We start from the raw sequence: 17411 nt of genomic DNA, 5'->3' as shown, positions 1-17411 counted from the left end.
CTTTATACAAAGTGCTATACCTCCATGGGTCTGGCTACATAGACTTTCCAGTGTCATTGTCACCCTCCGCAACAGCGTTGTTATAGAGTGCATGCTAAGCCCTAAAACAGACACCAAAACCACCTTTCTAGGTTGAATAGTAATTGAGATATAGCCACTTTAAGCTCCCGGCAGCCATCTCGGATGCCATCTTGAAAATTACCCTTTTCCTGAATTTTCCTTTTGGTAGACTTTTAGTATTATTTTTTTTTACATGCCCAATGGTAACAGAATCCACTGAAAAACTTTTTCTATCAATCCCACATTTATTGGCCTAATCCACCATGGAAACTGCATGAAATTGCATTCAATTGTGATGTCAGGTTTCTCAAGGTGAATCAGAACAGTTAGCAGTTCAATCTGCTTTACGAAACACATTTGTCCCATCCATTACAACATTTAAATAATAATTTCCTGTTGTTCTTTTTCCTTTTTCTGCCAGTTTAGGTTCACAACTTTCCTCAGCTGTTCAGTCAGAAACAGGCTGACAGTGACCCTAGCTAGATCTAACTAATCAACAACAATAAACCATAGAACATAATTATATAATGAAAACACACACACATTACTGTATATAAACACAAACTGAGCAAGTAACGTGGTTCTCTCCTGTGTAGTAACTCATGTGAGTTTCCATTTTGACTACAGCTTTTACCACAGACAGCAATTAAATGGTTACTCTCCTGTGTGAATCTTCATGTGTTTCTTCACATATCTTTTACAACCAAAACTTTTACCACAGACTGAGCAATTAAATGGCTTATCTTCTGTGTGGACTACCATGTGTGTCTTCAGGTGTGCAGATTGACCAAAACTTCTGCCACAGACTGAACAAGTAAATGGCTTCTCTCCTGTGTGCATTCTCATGTGTGTCTTCAGGTGTGTAGAATGATGGCAACTTTGCCCGCAAACTGAGCATTTAAATGGGCTGTATCCTGTGTGGACTACCATGTGTGTCTTCAGCTGTGCAGATTCACCAAAACTTCTGCCACAGACTGAACAAGTAAATGGCTTCTCTCCTGTGTGGATTCTCATGTGTGTCTTCAGGTGTGTAGAATGATGGCAACTTTGACCGCAAACTGAGCATTTAAATGGGCTATCTCCTGTGTGGACTACCATGTGTGTCTTCAGGTGTGCAGATTGACCAAAACTTCTGCCACAGACTGAACAAGTAAATGGCTTCTCTCCTGTGTGGGTTTGCATGTGTCTCAGCAGAGTTCCCCTCCAGTCAAAACTTTTAGAACAAACTGAGCAACTAAAGTGTTTCTTCCCAAGAACTCTGTTTTTCCGTGAGTCTAAACCTGACTGAGGTCCGCTAGTTTCCATAAAATCATCGCTGTCTTCAGAAGAGTCTGGAGTCTTGTCATCCCTAGTCGGTTGTAAATGACTAGCTGGATCTACGTTCCCGGCTAGTTCTGCTACTCCACAGTCCTCTCCATCAGCTTTTGTTTTCATCTGTTCAGTTGAGCTGCTGGCTAGATGTTCAGAAGAGTCTGGAGTCTTGCCATCCCTAGTTGGTTGTAAATTACTAGCTGGATCCAAGTTCCTCACTGGTTCTGATACTCGACAGTCCTCTTCATCAGCTTCTGTTTTCATCTGTTCAGTTGAGCTGCTGGCTAGAGGCTCTGCCTCTCTGTTCTCATCAGTTTGGCTTTGATGAAGCTGTGAGGACTGAGGTTTCTCATCATCATCTTCACTCTTCACAGGGACAGCAGTGAATGGGAACTGGGTGATATGGGCCTCCTCTGGCCCTTGAAGCTGCTCTCCCTCCTGACTGGTCCAGAGTTCCTCCTGTTCCTCTTTAATCTGTGGGGGCTCTGGGTCCTCCTGGTCCAGACTGGAGCTCCACTCCTGCTGCTCAGGGGGAACCTCTTCTTTACAGACCAACAGGTCTAGTGGTACGACTGAAATACAGACATAGAGACAGTGCATGAAATAGGCCACGCCCATCACAGGGGAAATCACTCCATTCACTCCCATAGACCAGCATAATTTTCCTTGAAGTAAACGTAGCTAAAAGCTGTTGTGTGGTGGGCTGCGCAGACAACAAATGTAAAAAAAAATGCCAGTTAAAGCTTTTTTGTACTCCCGAGCAAAACAAGGAAGCCATTGAGAATTGGTGAGAAGAAAAATGTGGATCTAGCTGTCAAGGAAGTAAGTTGGAGTGTTCAACGTCCGTTTATACGATCTCCAGGATTGGAGGGGGGTTTCTGTTTCCCCCCATTTTGGGCGTGGTTTCTGAATGATGACGCGCTCCCCAGTGTCTCTATATGCACATAGAGGAAAACTGCAAAAATGCAAGTCAAGCTAAACTTGTTAACATTACTTCAGAATTTTAATCACATCCATAGGTATCATATTGTTTGAGCATCATCATCACGATGTGCGCATGCACAATAGTTACATTGCAGGAGATGCAATGTCACGGCAAATTAACTTAAAGGCACTATGTGTGATTTTTTTGTCCACTAGATGTCGCCATTTCAAACCATAACAAAACTTGTTTACCCAAACAATCTCGATCCCACCCACCAGCGCAGAGCACTTCCTGGTTCCCCCGCCTCCCTCCCTCCCTCCCTCCCTCCCAAGCAACGGAGATATAAACAACTATTTTGTGCATAGCCTACCTACTGCAGACGTAAGTACATAAAACAAGCACGAATGTATCTCGGCTATGTATTTGGCTTGAGTAATGACAAATTTCACATGATAGTCATAAACCTTTAGGATATTGACAATAGTCCGCTTGGTAAGACTTATTTGTATCATCTGCTAACCGATCAAAATCCATGTAACGGTTACATGGATTTTGAAAAGGTTACATTGTAACCTAACCTTTTGCATAGCCTGCCCTATTGCTAAGTACGGTTAGGCAAAACGTTGTCTAAAACCAGGTTGACATAGCTAAATTAGGATGATTTCAATTCAATGTTGGGGACATTGCTAGCTAACCACAGCTGTCTGTCAACAGTGAGTAGCTTAGCCTGTGTTTTTGTTCGTCTGCTAATACCAAGACATGGCCAAAATGCATTCATAGTGCAACGCTAGTATTTTCTCATTGTTAGAGTTGTTCAAACTAATTTCAAACGCTTGAATCACTGCTGTTTTTTATAGGCAGGCAAACCAAGCTGTATGCCTGAAGCCCAGGCTAGCACCAGTGGGACAAAGAGGAGGCAGGGTCGCAGAGAGGAAGGTCGGCTGTAGGACGATAGCAGATCTTGTCGACATCCTGAAGAACCGCATAGCTGATGGAACTGGTCACGTCATTCTGGTGTAGCCCATATTTTAGTTTTGCAAATAAAGTATTTTTTCTGATAAACGAAGTTGTGAAATCAATGTACTGAGAAACATCACATACACTGTCTATTATATAAAGTAGGCTATATATACACAGAAACACAAATACTGGTAGGCTACTAGACACACTCAGCTTTAGGGAAATCTAATGTTACAATGGAGAATAGTGGCCAAGAGACATGGATGAAGTCATATCAACTTTATTGGTGTACAGAAGATTGCAGACAGCAAACATCTAAACATCAAAGATGATAGAACATGTATTATACAGGTTTGCTATAAAAGCACAATTTCTCCATCTCAAATATCATAATGGTGGGTCCACTTGTTTTCTATCTTGACTATCGTCAGCTCTTCTGGATGACTGGCACCTTGAAAATCAGACAAATGGAAACGTGTTTAGTATTAATTTGAATCATCTATTTTGTAGCTGGTAGATATCAAGGCAGGGTTCCTCCACATTGTCATGAATTAGATACTTTTACCAAACCTTGATTTGTTTGGATGGTGTTACAGCTATTTTCTAATGTAACGTTGCTTAGTCTGACAGAATAGAAAAACAAACTGCTAACATTAGCGAAGCTAGCTTTTCTCCATGGCCTTTCTAAGTGTTTACACATTACTATATCGTTCTGCGTCATAGTGACAGCAACTGGACGTAATTATAACAGAAAATGCATGCGAAATTTGTAATGGGAAGTAACGTTATGTCATGCATGTCAACAGAATGTCTGTGTATAAGTTATACACGAACGACAAGCGAATCAAATCCTGCAGCAGGCTACTAGCAGTGTAAAGTCATTTGAATAGCCGTGAAAAGCAACAGTTAGCCAAGTGATTACAACATTCCCAGAACAAATTCACAATGGCTGAGTTTCCCAACAAAGAAGCTTCTTAAGAGTTAAGAAGCTTCTTAAGGAGTTAAGAAGCTTCTTAAGGAGTTAAGAAGGCTCCAAAGAAGTGTTTCCCAAACGCCTTCTTAACAGTCGAGAAAAATAAAAAAAATGGAAGGCTCTTAAGAAGCATCTTAACTGGAGCGGCTCACTTGATGGCACTCTGAGCCCAGCAGTGGGCCACGACTCAGTGGTTGAGAAACACCGTTAACACCTAATCATGGTCATGTTAAACTTTATTAAACATTATTTATTTCAGACATGGACTGCAGTTCAAATTGCTTTATATACACAGCATACAACAAAACAGAGAAACACTACAGAATTTAAGCGACCTTGGGTTCTGTGAAAGGTGCTATATAAATCCACAACATTATAAAAGGAATCCATTCTGATTAGAGGAATATAGCCTACGGTAAAACATTTAAAACACAAGTAACCATACATACAGGGAAGATTTTCAAGTGTTCCCTAATTTTAAACACTAAAGGGTACATGAAAGAAAGGAAAAAGGGAAAAACACAAGAGGAACAGTGGACACAAGTATCTCCTTTTGCCTGACGCGGCTGGATCTGCCAGTGTTTTGTCATTAAGAAGGTGTTAAGAAGGCTCCAGACCCTTCTTACAAAACCTTCTTAACGAAAGATCATCTTAGCGCTAAGAAGCTTTTGGGAAACGCAGCCTTCTTAACAGAGGATAATTGGAAGATAATTTTAGGCTAAGAAGCAATCGGGAAACGCGTTGGCTTCGTTGGCTTCTTACGGGAGCCTTAAGAAGGGTCAAAGAAGCTTCTTAGCGCTAAGAAGCTTTTGGGAAACGCATGCCTTCGTAAAGAAGCAATTGGGAAACGCGTTTGCTTCTTAAGGGGGCCTTAAGAAGGGTTGAATTAGCTTCTTAGCGCAAAGAAGCTTTTGGGAAACCCAGCCAATATCGATAACAACTTGTACATTTCGCTATCATGCGTAACGTTACTGAAATGGGACATGCAAACGCTATAACCATTGACCTATATATAACGTTACTTACCGTGTGTGTACAGGAGAACACGCCAGCTCCGAGTCACTTTGCAGGCCAGATATAGCTGCTGGTAGGGCTCTCCATCTAGTGAAAGCCAGACCGGCAAGGTTGACTCTGGTCTGAGATATTTCTTTTCGGCGGCGATTTGGCTAAAGCATGAAACCGCAGACATACGCTGGGTCAGGGAATGGAATGTCAGGAATGCCCGCATAAGGGATCCGCCATCTTTGTCTACAAAATTCTGTTTTGGGCTGTGGGCTGGGAGGGGCTCACTAGGTCGGCCTCTCGGGGGAGGTGTTTCTATGTAAACAGGTTCGGGATGTAGCTCTACTCTCCAAGAGGGCCATCACAACACAGGGAGGGGGCGTGGCTTAGTTGTAAACACAGAAATGAACCACTGTAAGTCATCATCATATACAAGTTAATGGTTTGGTGATATTTAATAGTGCAGAATCTTACACATAGTGCCTTTAAAGGGGGACTTACCCCCCAGATTTCTTGCAAAACGGTATTCTACTTGATTTGAAAACTGCAGGCAAGATGGCCGCCTATACTCCCTTCTTTAGCTGGCAGAATTCCTCCCCCATAAACTAACTATCTTGGCCAATAAGTATGCAACGTACAAAATAAAACAACCCGTAATATCTTCATTTGATGTAGAATGCAGAGGACATGTAACTGTTTAGTAAACTTGCATTCCAGGAATATTGCTCTAAAGATAACGTTAGTGGCTCAAGACTGTTTCGTCCTGAAACCCACTCGCTTTGCGCCAGACACAATCGATTTGGGGGTGGAACACGCCGAGTTCCGTTATGAAGGAGTACTCCCTCCCATCCCTAGTACATTTAAACTACACTCTCCTCCTTCAGCAACTTTCTCACTAATCCCAGAGGTTTACCTGCTTTTGAGATCTGCACCTATTTGCTTCTCTCTGCCTCTTCACACATCCTCATCCAAGCGACTCCAGATTAGTATAAACATAAAGTCCATGGTATAAACAGAACTATCAGTGGGGAGCGTACCTATGTTCCCCGGGTCCTATGTTCCCCGTTTTTGTGGGACCGGGGAACATAGAACCCTTTCTATGAAAAAGGGTCCTATGTTCCCCGCTTTTCCCAAATAGGGTCCTATGTTCCCCGCTATGTTCCCTGGTCCGATGTTTCTCCCGAAATGCCAAAAACAGCCTACCTCATATGATCGCATGATTCAATCAAAAGACAACACTCTCCATAACATTTGGAAAGGGCCTGCCGACTAGGTCATTTTTAGCAAAACACTAATGAGGGTTTCAAACTTCCATGATTGGAATTTGGAAACCCTCATTAGTGTTTTGCTTGCACCTGTGTTTACCCTGCCTTTCGACACAAAATGGCCCCTGTGAAAAGGGTTTATAGGATTGTGTGTGTGTCATGTGAAATTAATTTAAAGTCCCCAACCTGCTCTGTGTAAGCGCACTGCAGGATTGAAACGAGCGCCCAGCTGGGCCAGCAGTCGGTCGATCTGCTGTTTTAAAAGAGAAGCCTCGTCCTCGTACTCTGCTATCGTTCTTTCAAACAGTCCAACTATCTCTTCAACAGCCGCAGTTAGTCGCTGCTTCACCACCTCTCTCAGCTTCTGGACTTCAGGCATTTTCACACAGTGACAGGCGACAGCAACTTTTCCTCCTACTATAGTCAGGGATCCAGTCACCCAAAATTTGAGAGGACCTGACATGGCATGCTATACTTTTTGTTTGTGTTTTATCTATTAATTTGGACATTAAGGTTCACTGAATGAGAGGTCTGCTCTGCCGGAAACCTCGCGAAAAAAAGTTGTGGCTATTTTTGGATATGAAGCCTTTATTTTTTGACCGAAAAATGTGAAAGAGGTTTTTTTCCTCAAAGTCCTCTGTGGGTTGCGTAGGCTGTCAATAAATTCATCCCAGGTACACAGAACATGTGTGTTGACAACACCAAGTTAAGAAATACACTTACAAAACCTTTCCAAATGATTTATAGCCATTTTCTATTACAAAAAAGCACTCGTTTTTTGAATTTTCTCCATTATTTTCATCTTTACTTTGTTAGTAAGCAATTATATCCTGAAATATGACATCAGCCAATGTGTCATTCTGTTCAGCAGATATATTAGTCGTTCCACACTAAAGATTATTAAAATCAACCCAAAATCAATGGATCTGTGGTGATTTTATTACCTTTATGCTCGAAATTCCTTGAGACATGTTTTTAGTTTTAACAAAACCCTGTACCCCAAAGACAATACTTGTAACACAAGAAATTCAAAACAACAAAATGATTTTAATCACAAAATGTACACTGGATGACAAGCCAACAAAACAATTATTGTTATACAGCTTAATTTGGATAGATTGTGACCAGTATCTAGAAAACATTAAATTAAACATTAGCTGAACAAAATGATTGAACACAACACATTAAAAAAAGAAAGAAAAAAGACTGGCAACAAGGTCTATAATATAACAAAATTAACTTTGCAATGGCCAAAATAACTCAATCACTGTCACTGTCTTCAAGTGTGACAAATAACTCAATCACTGTCACTGTCTTCAAGTGTGAGTTCAATCGTTGAACATTTGTTGGGGTCCCCAGTGCAGAGACATGCGATGACACACTTGACATTGGCTCTCACACAAGAGCATCCTCGGGCACACATGCTTTTCTTGCAGTGACAGTATTTGGTGTGTTTGAATTCTGCAGGTTTTGCCTCCTTCAGCATCATGGTTGCCATCAGCTTACCCCTGACAAGCTCTCTGCCGAAGTCAGTGGCAACAGGGTAGGTTGGTTGAGACATGTGTGCTCGCTTGCATACAGCCAACTGATGCAGGGCTCGGCGAAGATGTAACTGGAACGAAGGCATCTTCGGTAGGTGGAAGGCAATGCATGTCTCCTTTGATAATGCCAAAGAGATGGGCTCGCAGTGCATCCAAATTACCACTGAAGTCACTCCTCTCATACAGTGACACCATGTACCGCCTAGCCGCTGTCACAACATCTTCTTTAACATCCAGGCTTTCCCCAGGGTTACCGTATCTGCACAGGGGCAGAAGGTCTTCCAGGTGATCAACGGCAGTTTTGTAGGCGTGCTTTTTTCCTCTTCTGTAGAGCTAGCTGTAGAGATAGCTCACTGTATCACAGCACAAGCTCAAGGATCTGGGACTAAACACAGCAATGTGTGACTGGATCCTGGACTTTCTGACAGACCGCCGCCAGGTGGTGAGAGTGGGCAACCTCACCTCCCCACTGACCATCAGCATAGGAGTGCCCCAGGGATGCGTCTCCAGCCCCTTCTGGTATGACCTCTACACCCACGACTGCGTGGCGACTCAAACCTCGAACACCATCGTGAAGTTTGCAGACGACACAGCGGTCGTGGAGCTGATCTCCAGGAGTGACGAGACAGCCTACAGAAAGGAGGTGGAGGCCCTGGAACAATGGTGCCAGGACAACCACCTCTCTCTACATGTCTCCAAGACCAAGGAGATCATTGTAGACTACAGGAGGGGGGCGCACCCCCCCCCCAATCACCATCAATGGCACAGTGGTGGAAAAGGTGGACAGCTTCAAGTACCTGGGAGTCAACATCCACCAGGACCTGACATGGGCCAGCCACACCGACACTGTTGTCAAAAAGGCCCAACAGCGACTACACGGACTGACGCCTGAAGGGACTTCTACAGAGGCACCATTGAAAGCCTGCTGACTGGCTGCTTCACCACCTGGTACGGGAACTGTACCACCATGGACCGCAGGGCACTAAGAAGAGTGAGGCGCGCGGCCCAGCACGTAACAGGATGTGAGCTACCAGAACTGCAGGAACTGTACAATCAGCGGTGCCTCAGGAGGTCCCTGAAGATCATCAAGGACACATACCACCCCCACAACAGCCTGTTCTCCCTGTTACCCTCAGGGAGGAGATACAGGGTCCCAAAAGCACGAACAAATCACCTGAGGGACAGTTTCTTCCCGCAGGCCACGAGACTCCTTAACACACACAAATAAACAATCATGTAGCAGCTGCTACCATTACATATGATAATTGCCTATGTTATTTGCACCTGTGCAAACAGAATGTTTAATTATGTTTTAAGGTGTCTACGCTAGAAAAGAAAAGGAAAAGTTTACTGTTATTGCTTGTTGTTCTCTTGTTTTACTGCATCTATATGCATGTATGTTTTTGCACTGTTATACTGTTATTTGCACTATGTTGTAACGTAATGTTGTAAGAATTTCACACGTGATACTTGTACTACGGAGTGACAATAAAAATCTTGAATCTTGAATCTTGAATCCAGTCAGTATGTAGGTGCTGAGAAGCGTGGAGGAAAGATCTGCAGCTTGAACATCATAGTTCACTGCCAGGGCGTCTGCGATTGCATCTTCTTTACCCACAGTTCCTGCAGGCCATCCATGTAATTTTCCGTGATCCTGGTCGCACTGTTCTGTTAAAAGCAGATTGTCAGGTTGAGCTTCCAGAACTATCCTGTGAGAAGCATGAGGAGGCAGATACCAGGATGTTTGCCCACATTGCATACTCATTACAACATCTGCACCACAAACGGGCTGTAGTGGTGGCTACTGACACAGACGTGATCATGATGTGCATACTACATTGCACACATGGATGGCCTGCAGGAGCTGTGGGTAAAGAAGATGGATATCTACCTGCTCATGCAATCGCAAACGCCCTGGCAGTGAACAATGATGTTCAAGCTGCAGATCTTTCCTCCATGCTCCTCAGCACCTACTGACTGGATGTGACACAGTGAGCTATCTCTACAGAAGAGGAAAAAAGCACGCCTACAAAACTGCCGTTGATCACCTGGAAGACCTTCTGCCCCTGTGCAGATACGGTAACCCTGGGGAAAGCCTGGATGTTAAAGAAGATGTTGTGACAGCGGCTAGGCGGTACATGGTGTCACTGTATGAGAGGAGTGACTTCAGTGGTAATTTGGATGCACTGCGAGCCCATCTCTTTGGCAATATCAAAGGAGACATGCGTTGCCTTCCACCTACCGAAGATGCCTTCGTTCCAGTTACACCTTCGCCGAGCCCTGCATCAGTTGGCTGTATGCAAGCGAGCACACGTCTCAACCAACCTACCCTGTTGCCACTGACTTCGGCAGAGAGCTCGTCAGTGGTAAGCTGATGGCAACCATGATGCTGAAGGAGGCAAAACCTGCAGAATTCAAACACACCAAATACTGTCACTGCAAGAAAAGCATGTGTGCCCGAGGATGCTCTTGTGTGAGAGCCAATGTCAAGTGTGCCATCGCATGTCTCTGCACTGGGGACCCCAACAAATGTTCAACGATTGAACTCACACTTGAAGACAGTGACAGTGATTGAGTTATTTCTCACACTTGAAGACAGTGACAGTGATTGAGTTATTTTGTTCATTGCAAAGTTAATTTTGTTATATTATAGACCTTGTTGCCAGTCTTTTTTCTTTCTTTTTTTAATGTGTTGTGTTCAATAATTTTGTTCAGCTAATGTTTAATTTAATGTTTTCTAGATACTGGTCACAATCTATCCAAAGATGTGTAACAATAATTGTTTTCTTGGCTTGTCATGCAGTGTACATTTTGTGATTAAAATCATTTTGTTGTTTTGAATTTCTTGTGTTACAAGTATTGTCTTTGGGGTACAGGGTTTTGTTAAAACTAAAAACATGTCTCGAGGAATTTCGAGCATAAAGGTAATAAAATCACCAGAGATCCATTGATTTTGGGTTGATTTTAATCATCTTTAGTGTGGAATGATTATAATATCTGCTGAAAAGAATGACACATTTGCTGATGTCCTATTTCAGGATATAATTGCTTACTAACAAAGTAAAGATGAAAATAATGGAGAAAATTCAAAAAACGAGTGCTTTTTTGTAATAGAAAATGGCTATAAATCATTTGGAAAGGTTTTGTAAGTGTATTTCTTAACTTGGTGTTGTCAACACACATGTTCTGTGTACCTGGGATGAATTTATTGACAGCCTACGCAACCCACTGAGGACTTTGAGGAAAAAAACCTCTTTCACATTTTTCGGTCAAAAAATAAAGGCTTCATATCCAAAAATGGCCACAACTTTTTTTCGCGAGGTTTCCGGCAGAGCAGACCTCTCATTCAGTGGACCTTAATGTCCAAATGAATAGATAAAACACAAACAAAAAGTATAGCATGCCATGTCAGGTTCAACCCATTTTCTTGAGCTTTTGGGCCTGTGGATCCCTGACTACTAACTTTGTAGTACGCTAGCTAGCCTACTTGAGTAACTGGGTGGGTGGTGGCCGCCATGTTGCACAACATGACTTTCTTCTTCTTTGGCGTTTTATGGCGGTCGGCAAGCCAACTTAAAGGTGCATTACCGCCACCAACTGGACTTGAGTGTGGAACAGGAGATTTTGAAACAGCTACTCTTAGATTATATATATCTAAATCAATTTATTTGAGAAACTTGATGTGTATTGCCTGCAGTTTATAGACCTGACAATGAAGTCTTGATGTTTTGCCTTCCTCAGTGACTGAAAAAGGTGACAAGTCGTTTTTCTTAGGATTTGCAAATCCTCACCACGTGACCCATGGTGACATCATCAGATACTTGTTGCTAATGATGTCACTTCTATTGTGACATCACCGCTAAGCGAATGTCCAATTTTTGGACCAACATTCTTTTGTGGACCAACCAACCAACAGCGTGACTTATAGAGCTGCTGGCCATGTTGGCTGCATCTAATAAAATAAATAAATAAGTAAGTAAATAAATAAATAAATAAATAGCTTTGGGGGATAGGACAGGGAGAAAATAAGGACACAGTGATGTGGTTTGAGAAATTAATGATTACAATCATCAGCTGCTACATTGTCTCCTTTGCTCACACATCAGGCTCAGCTTATTCACAGCAAAATGCATTGGGGAGGAGCTGTTTTTCAGAGGAGGCAGAGAGATATGATTCCTTAATTAACTGAACACCACACAGTAGCCTACAGCTCTTTGGTAAAGGTCAGCATTGACACCTTCACAATTGCCGAATTGCTTCTTTTCAAGCAGATCGGGGCAGGAAAGTCTGATACTTTCTGTAGGTGTTAAAATGATATAAGGACATGGATCTATATCACATTATATAGGCTAACCAATATTACACATCTACAAACATGTTAATCAAGACAGACTGAGGAAAATGTGAAACATCAACACATCACATGTTCATCACATCATGTTAGGATCAATAGAAGGTGGTCTTGTGACTTGAGAATAACAGTGCTATGTTTGTAGAGATGGCCAATTAAACTTATTACAGAAAACTGTGTTTCTAATTTTAACTCCCTGGTGACAGTGAGACTCCATTAAGGAGGAAATGTCTTGTGTAATTAAGTGAGAGAGAGAGAGAGAGAGAGAGAGAGAGAGATAGAGAGAGAGAAAAGGGGGGAATATCAAAGTGAGGGTGGGAGAATCAAAGAGAGAGAGTGCCATTCTGCCTTTGCTCCCTCTGTCCTCAGTCTGAACAAATTACACCCCTTCCTTTTCTGCCAAACTGCCTAGTAATTTAATTTGAATATGATTCTGAGAGACACAAGCCAAGGTCTACAGTGCTCCTTCCTTGTTATTCAGGAGAACTCAACTACCATCTGTTATCAAAACTCAGTCTGTCAAAACAGCCTTGACGTATTAGCCTACTCTCACCGCTTGGCATGACACACTTGCTTCAAAACATTTCGTGACACAGATGTAAACAATCATGTTTGTCACTGCCACTTTTGTGATTTTCACCAGAATGATTTTTTCCATGTCCAAACATGCCCTATCAGTCACACACACAGATTCAAAATAATTCATTGCCAGACAGCCGGCTGCCTCCCTACATCTGGCTATGTCTGAAGGAAGGAAGGTGTTAACAGTGACACACACAGTGTGGGCGGAGCCTCTTCCCACACACCAACTGTCAAACAGTGTGTGCGCAGAGCTTGGAGAATTGCAGGAATTAGGAAATACAGGAAAAATCACACCGCAGCATAATGACGTCACAATTTCTATGACATCATCAGTGGGTATGACATCATCATTCACCACTTCACCACTGGGGGCCAGTGGTGAATGATGTTACAGATCTTAGCTCCCGCTCCACATCACAATAGAGTGGATGACATCACACTGACTGATATCACATATCTGGTCGCAGCTATTGCGAATTAGCGCTTGATTTTCTTTTGCTGCAGTTGGTTGGTTGGTCCAAAAAATCAATCAACTCTGAGTTTCTGCATTAGTGACATCATCACAAAATATCAAGGAGCACTCATGTCATAACTCCTAGGCACAACATAGGGAGCAGTGATGTCATCAGTGATGTCACATATCGATGATGTCATCAGTAGTGTCACGATACTGAGTGACATCATTAAGGAGCAGTGGGGGGCACCATAAAAGTGAGAAAAAGCCAGCACTCAAAAAGTCCTTTTCAATATTTAATTTACCTCAGTCAGGAATACAGCAGCACATACATGTTTCGGCCCTACGGCCTTCCTCAGTGTGGCCGTAGGGCCGAAACATGTATGTGCTGCTGTATTCCTGACTGAGGTAAATTAAATATTGAAAAGGACTTTTTGAGTGCTGGCTTTTTCTTGTTTAATTTGTACTCGTGCCGTGCACCGGACCTCTTTGTTCACTCTCCGAGTGTGCTCGCATTTTTCTACTTTTGGGGCACCATAAAAGTGACATCATTAGCAACAAGATCCGGTGATGTCACCACTGGAGGTGACATCATCAGAGATAATCAGAGATCATAAGAGAAGTTTTGATGCCATTGCTGATGTCCTCGTTTACATCTGATGAGATCACTGATGATTACACTCTGTGATGACATCTTCACCGATGACATCACAATTGCTTGGTGTAAGTGATTTGTCACAGACCCTGATGACATCACAATTGCTCAAGTAACATAACTGATGACATCACCACTGATGATGACATTACGATTCGGGCCGCAGCTACTGTATTGCGAATTGGCGTTTGTTCTTTTAAAATTGTTTTTACCTCTGGCCAGCATGGCCAGCAGTTCTATAAGTCACTGTTTGGTTTGTCCATGGTTGGTTGGTCCACACAAATTGGAAATTCGCATATGTGGTCATAATTATTGATATTAATTATTGAATTCACGCTGGATCACTGATGACATCACAATTGTACTGGTGACATCCTCACTTACGACATAACCCACTGATGACATGATGCAAAATTCACAATGTGGACCAACCAAGCAACAAACCGACAGAGCGAGCTATAGCGCTGCAGGACAGTCATTTATTAGCAGCGCCGAGTTTTCAACCCCGACACTTCAAGATCACAGGACGCTTCTGCAACGGTGAGTAGGCTACCTTTGAAATGTCTCTATCGGCATTGTTAGGGTGGGAACCCATCGCATCTCTCCATGCCTCAAAGACATCGGCGCCTGGATGTCTGCACACCACCTCAAGCTAAATCTTGGTAAGACAGAGCCACTGTTCCTCCCAGGGAAAGACTGCCCTCTCCCAGACCTTCTCCCCATCTCCATTGACACAACACTATTGTGCTTCCCTCTACAAGAACCTCGGTGCGATCCTGGGCAACCAGCTGTCCAGCATCTGCCCTACATCGCAGTGACAACCCGCTCCTGTAGGTTCTTCCTGTACAACATCCGCAAAACCCGCTGCTTTCTTATGAGGGAAGTGACACAACTCCTGGTCATGGCACTTGTCATCTCCCGCCTGGATTGCAATGTTCTTCCTGCTGTCTACCTGTCTCTACCATCAGACCGCTACAGCTTATTCAGAACGCTGCAGACTGGCTAGTTTTCAACCTACCTAAATACTCTCACATCACTCCCCCTCTTCCAGTCCCTTCACTGGCTTCCCATCTCGTCAGGCATCAACTTCAATACACTAATACTTCTTACATACAGGGCAGTACACCAGACTGCCCCCCTACATGGCAGTACACTAAGGGGGGCAGTCCCGCCGCTCTTCCACCCTTGCAGATCGCCTTGCCCCTCCATCGCTACGTGGACTCAAGTCGCTCATCCGGGTCTCGAGTCTTGTCGTCCCTGGCACCACAATGGTGGAATGAGCTCCCCCCTTCTGTCAGGACGGCCCGAATCACTGCCCATTTTAGGCTACACCTGGGCCCTTCTTGAACTAACCATCCTAAAAACAAAACACAAAAAAAAACATACTAACTAATGCTACTTATTCCTTCAAGTATTGACAAATGCTGCATATTCCTTTTAAAAGGTCTTGGTTGATGTAGACTGTGTTGCAGTTGATTTCACTACTGTTGACACAATGTAGTACTATTATTCTAAGTCGCTTTGGATAAAAGTGTCTGTGCACAATCAGTTGACATCAGTTCACTCACTGCAGAGCCGTATAATAGAAGAGTTGTGACATCTCCATTCACTCCAATGAACCAAAACCTCACCGAAAGTTCCCGGAAGGTTCTGGATTAAGCCGCGCTGTCGAGTTGCAGCAAAATGGTCACTCTAGCTAGACCTGCTTAACACACCATCTCAATCTTGGCTATTGCGCCTCGTCTTATGTTCCTCCGCTCCTCATCCCTCGTGTGCAACGCGCCTTCAACTTCGTGAAGGGGTCCTCCATTGACAGATTTCAGCCCAGGGGTGGGAGGCATCATCTCCTCCTCTCCCTGTGATTTTATAACAAAAACACTGAAGATGTGATAGAAATTGTGACATCATCAGGCATGAGCTCACGGTTTATAAGTGACATTGGTGATTTACGACAGACACTGATGATGTCATAGAGATGGTGACACCATCAATGATGTCATAAATCCTTCCCTGCTGAGGCGATAAGTAGAACTCATAGCATACAGAGATGCCGCCTTCAGTGCATTTAGAGAGAAAAGCATCCCCCGGAGGATACGAGCCGCCGAGCAGCGAAGAAGGTCAGCGTGCTGGCATGAGGGCCGAGAGGTCCGGGAACACGGAGGTCGAATAGGAGAGGCAGGAGGGAGGAACATTGAGGAACATGATGGAGTCTGGAATTTGTGTAATATATTCTGTGAGGCAGCAATGTGCCGCAAGGCATCCAGTCTGCCGGAAAGCCATTAGAACAGAGGGAATGCAATGGGAACCAATGAGAAATACAAGCAGGTCATCAGACAGCAAAAGAAACATTTGGTACAGAGCAGAATTCATCAGACGCAGGCACCTTCAGGTGGCAGGGTCAAATAACAAGAGAAACACCACCAGGAGAAGAAACATTCATCCTAGAAAACACTCCAAAAAGGCAAAAGTTGGTTGAGTTCGTATGCGATAACAAGCTGTATGAAGACATCAGCCACCTGCGGACGGAGGGGGGCACACTGAACAATATCAATAATTAAGAAACAACAAACAGCTGGCAACTTCATGGAGAAGTTGCCTGGCATATAGTAACTGTTGGAGAGGTTGAGGAATCAGATGGAAGCTAAGAAGCCGGAAACGGTTCACCGTACGCTACTCGAGGTCTATGAACGTGACCTGCGGCAGATAACCAAAAAGTTAATTGACAATAAAGGGAAGAATTTTCACACAAGCTGAACTGCATTGAGAAGCTGGAGTGACACAACTCCTCTGCTAACCAGAGGCAAGCGTATTGTATTCATATACAAATGGGCTCATTGAATCCACTAGTCTCAGCTTTCTAGTCATACCCAATTTATGCAGTTCCAAGACTGTTTAGGGATCCCACTATGCCAAAATATTCAAATAGATGAAAATAACATACTCCATGCAAAAACGGCATGGTTTTTGCCCAAACTGCATGGGATTAGCATAAAGTGGGCATGTCTGTAAAGGGGAGACTTGTGGGTACCCATAGAACTCATTTTCATTGAGATATCTTGAGGTGAGAGGTTTCCCGAAGTTTGAGCGTTGTTTGTCCCCCATCACAAGCTGGCATGACATGGTTGGTACAAATGGATGGATGCCTTAGGTCTTCTAGTTTCATTTTATATCAGTACCCAAGGTTTAAAAGTGGGCTACACCCTTTTTCAGCCAAGAGGGTGGCACCAAGGATGTAATTTATGGGTGGGCGGCAGGAGACACCCATAAATTACATCCTTGGTGCCACTGTCCTCACTCACCTGCCCAGGACCTGGTTTCTAGACCAGGTCCTC

This window comes from Poromitra crassiceps (genome assembly GCF_964638095.1).
Source record: "Poromitra crassiceps genome assembly, chromosome: 22".
Taxonomy (NCBI): domain Eukaryota; kingdom Metazoa; phylum Chordata; class Actinopteri; order Beryciformes; family Melamphaidae; genus Poromitra; species Poromitra crassiceps.
Note: the sequence above shows the minus strand (reverse complement) of the source record.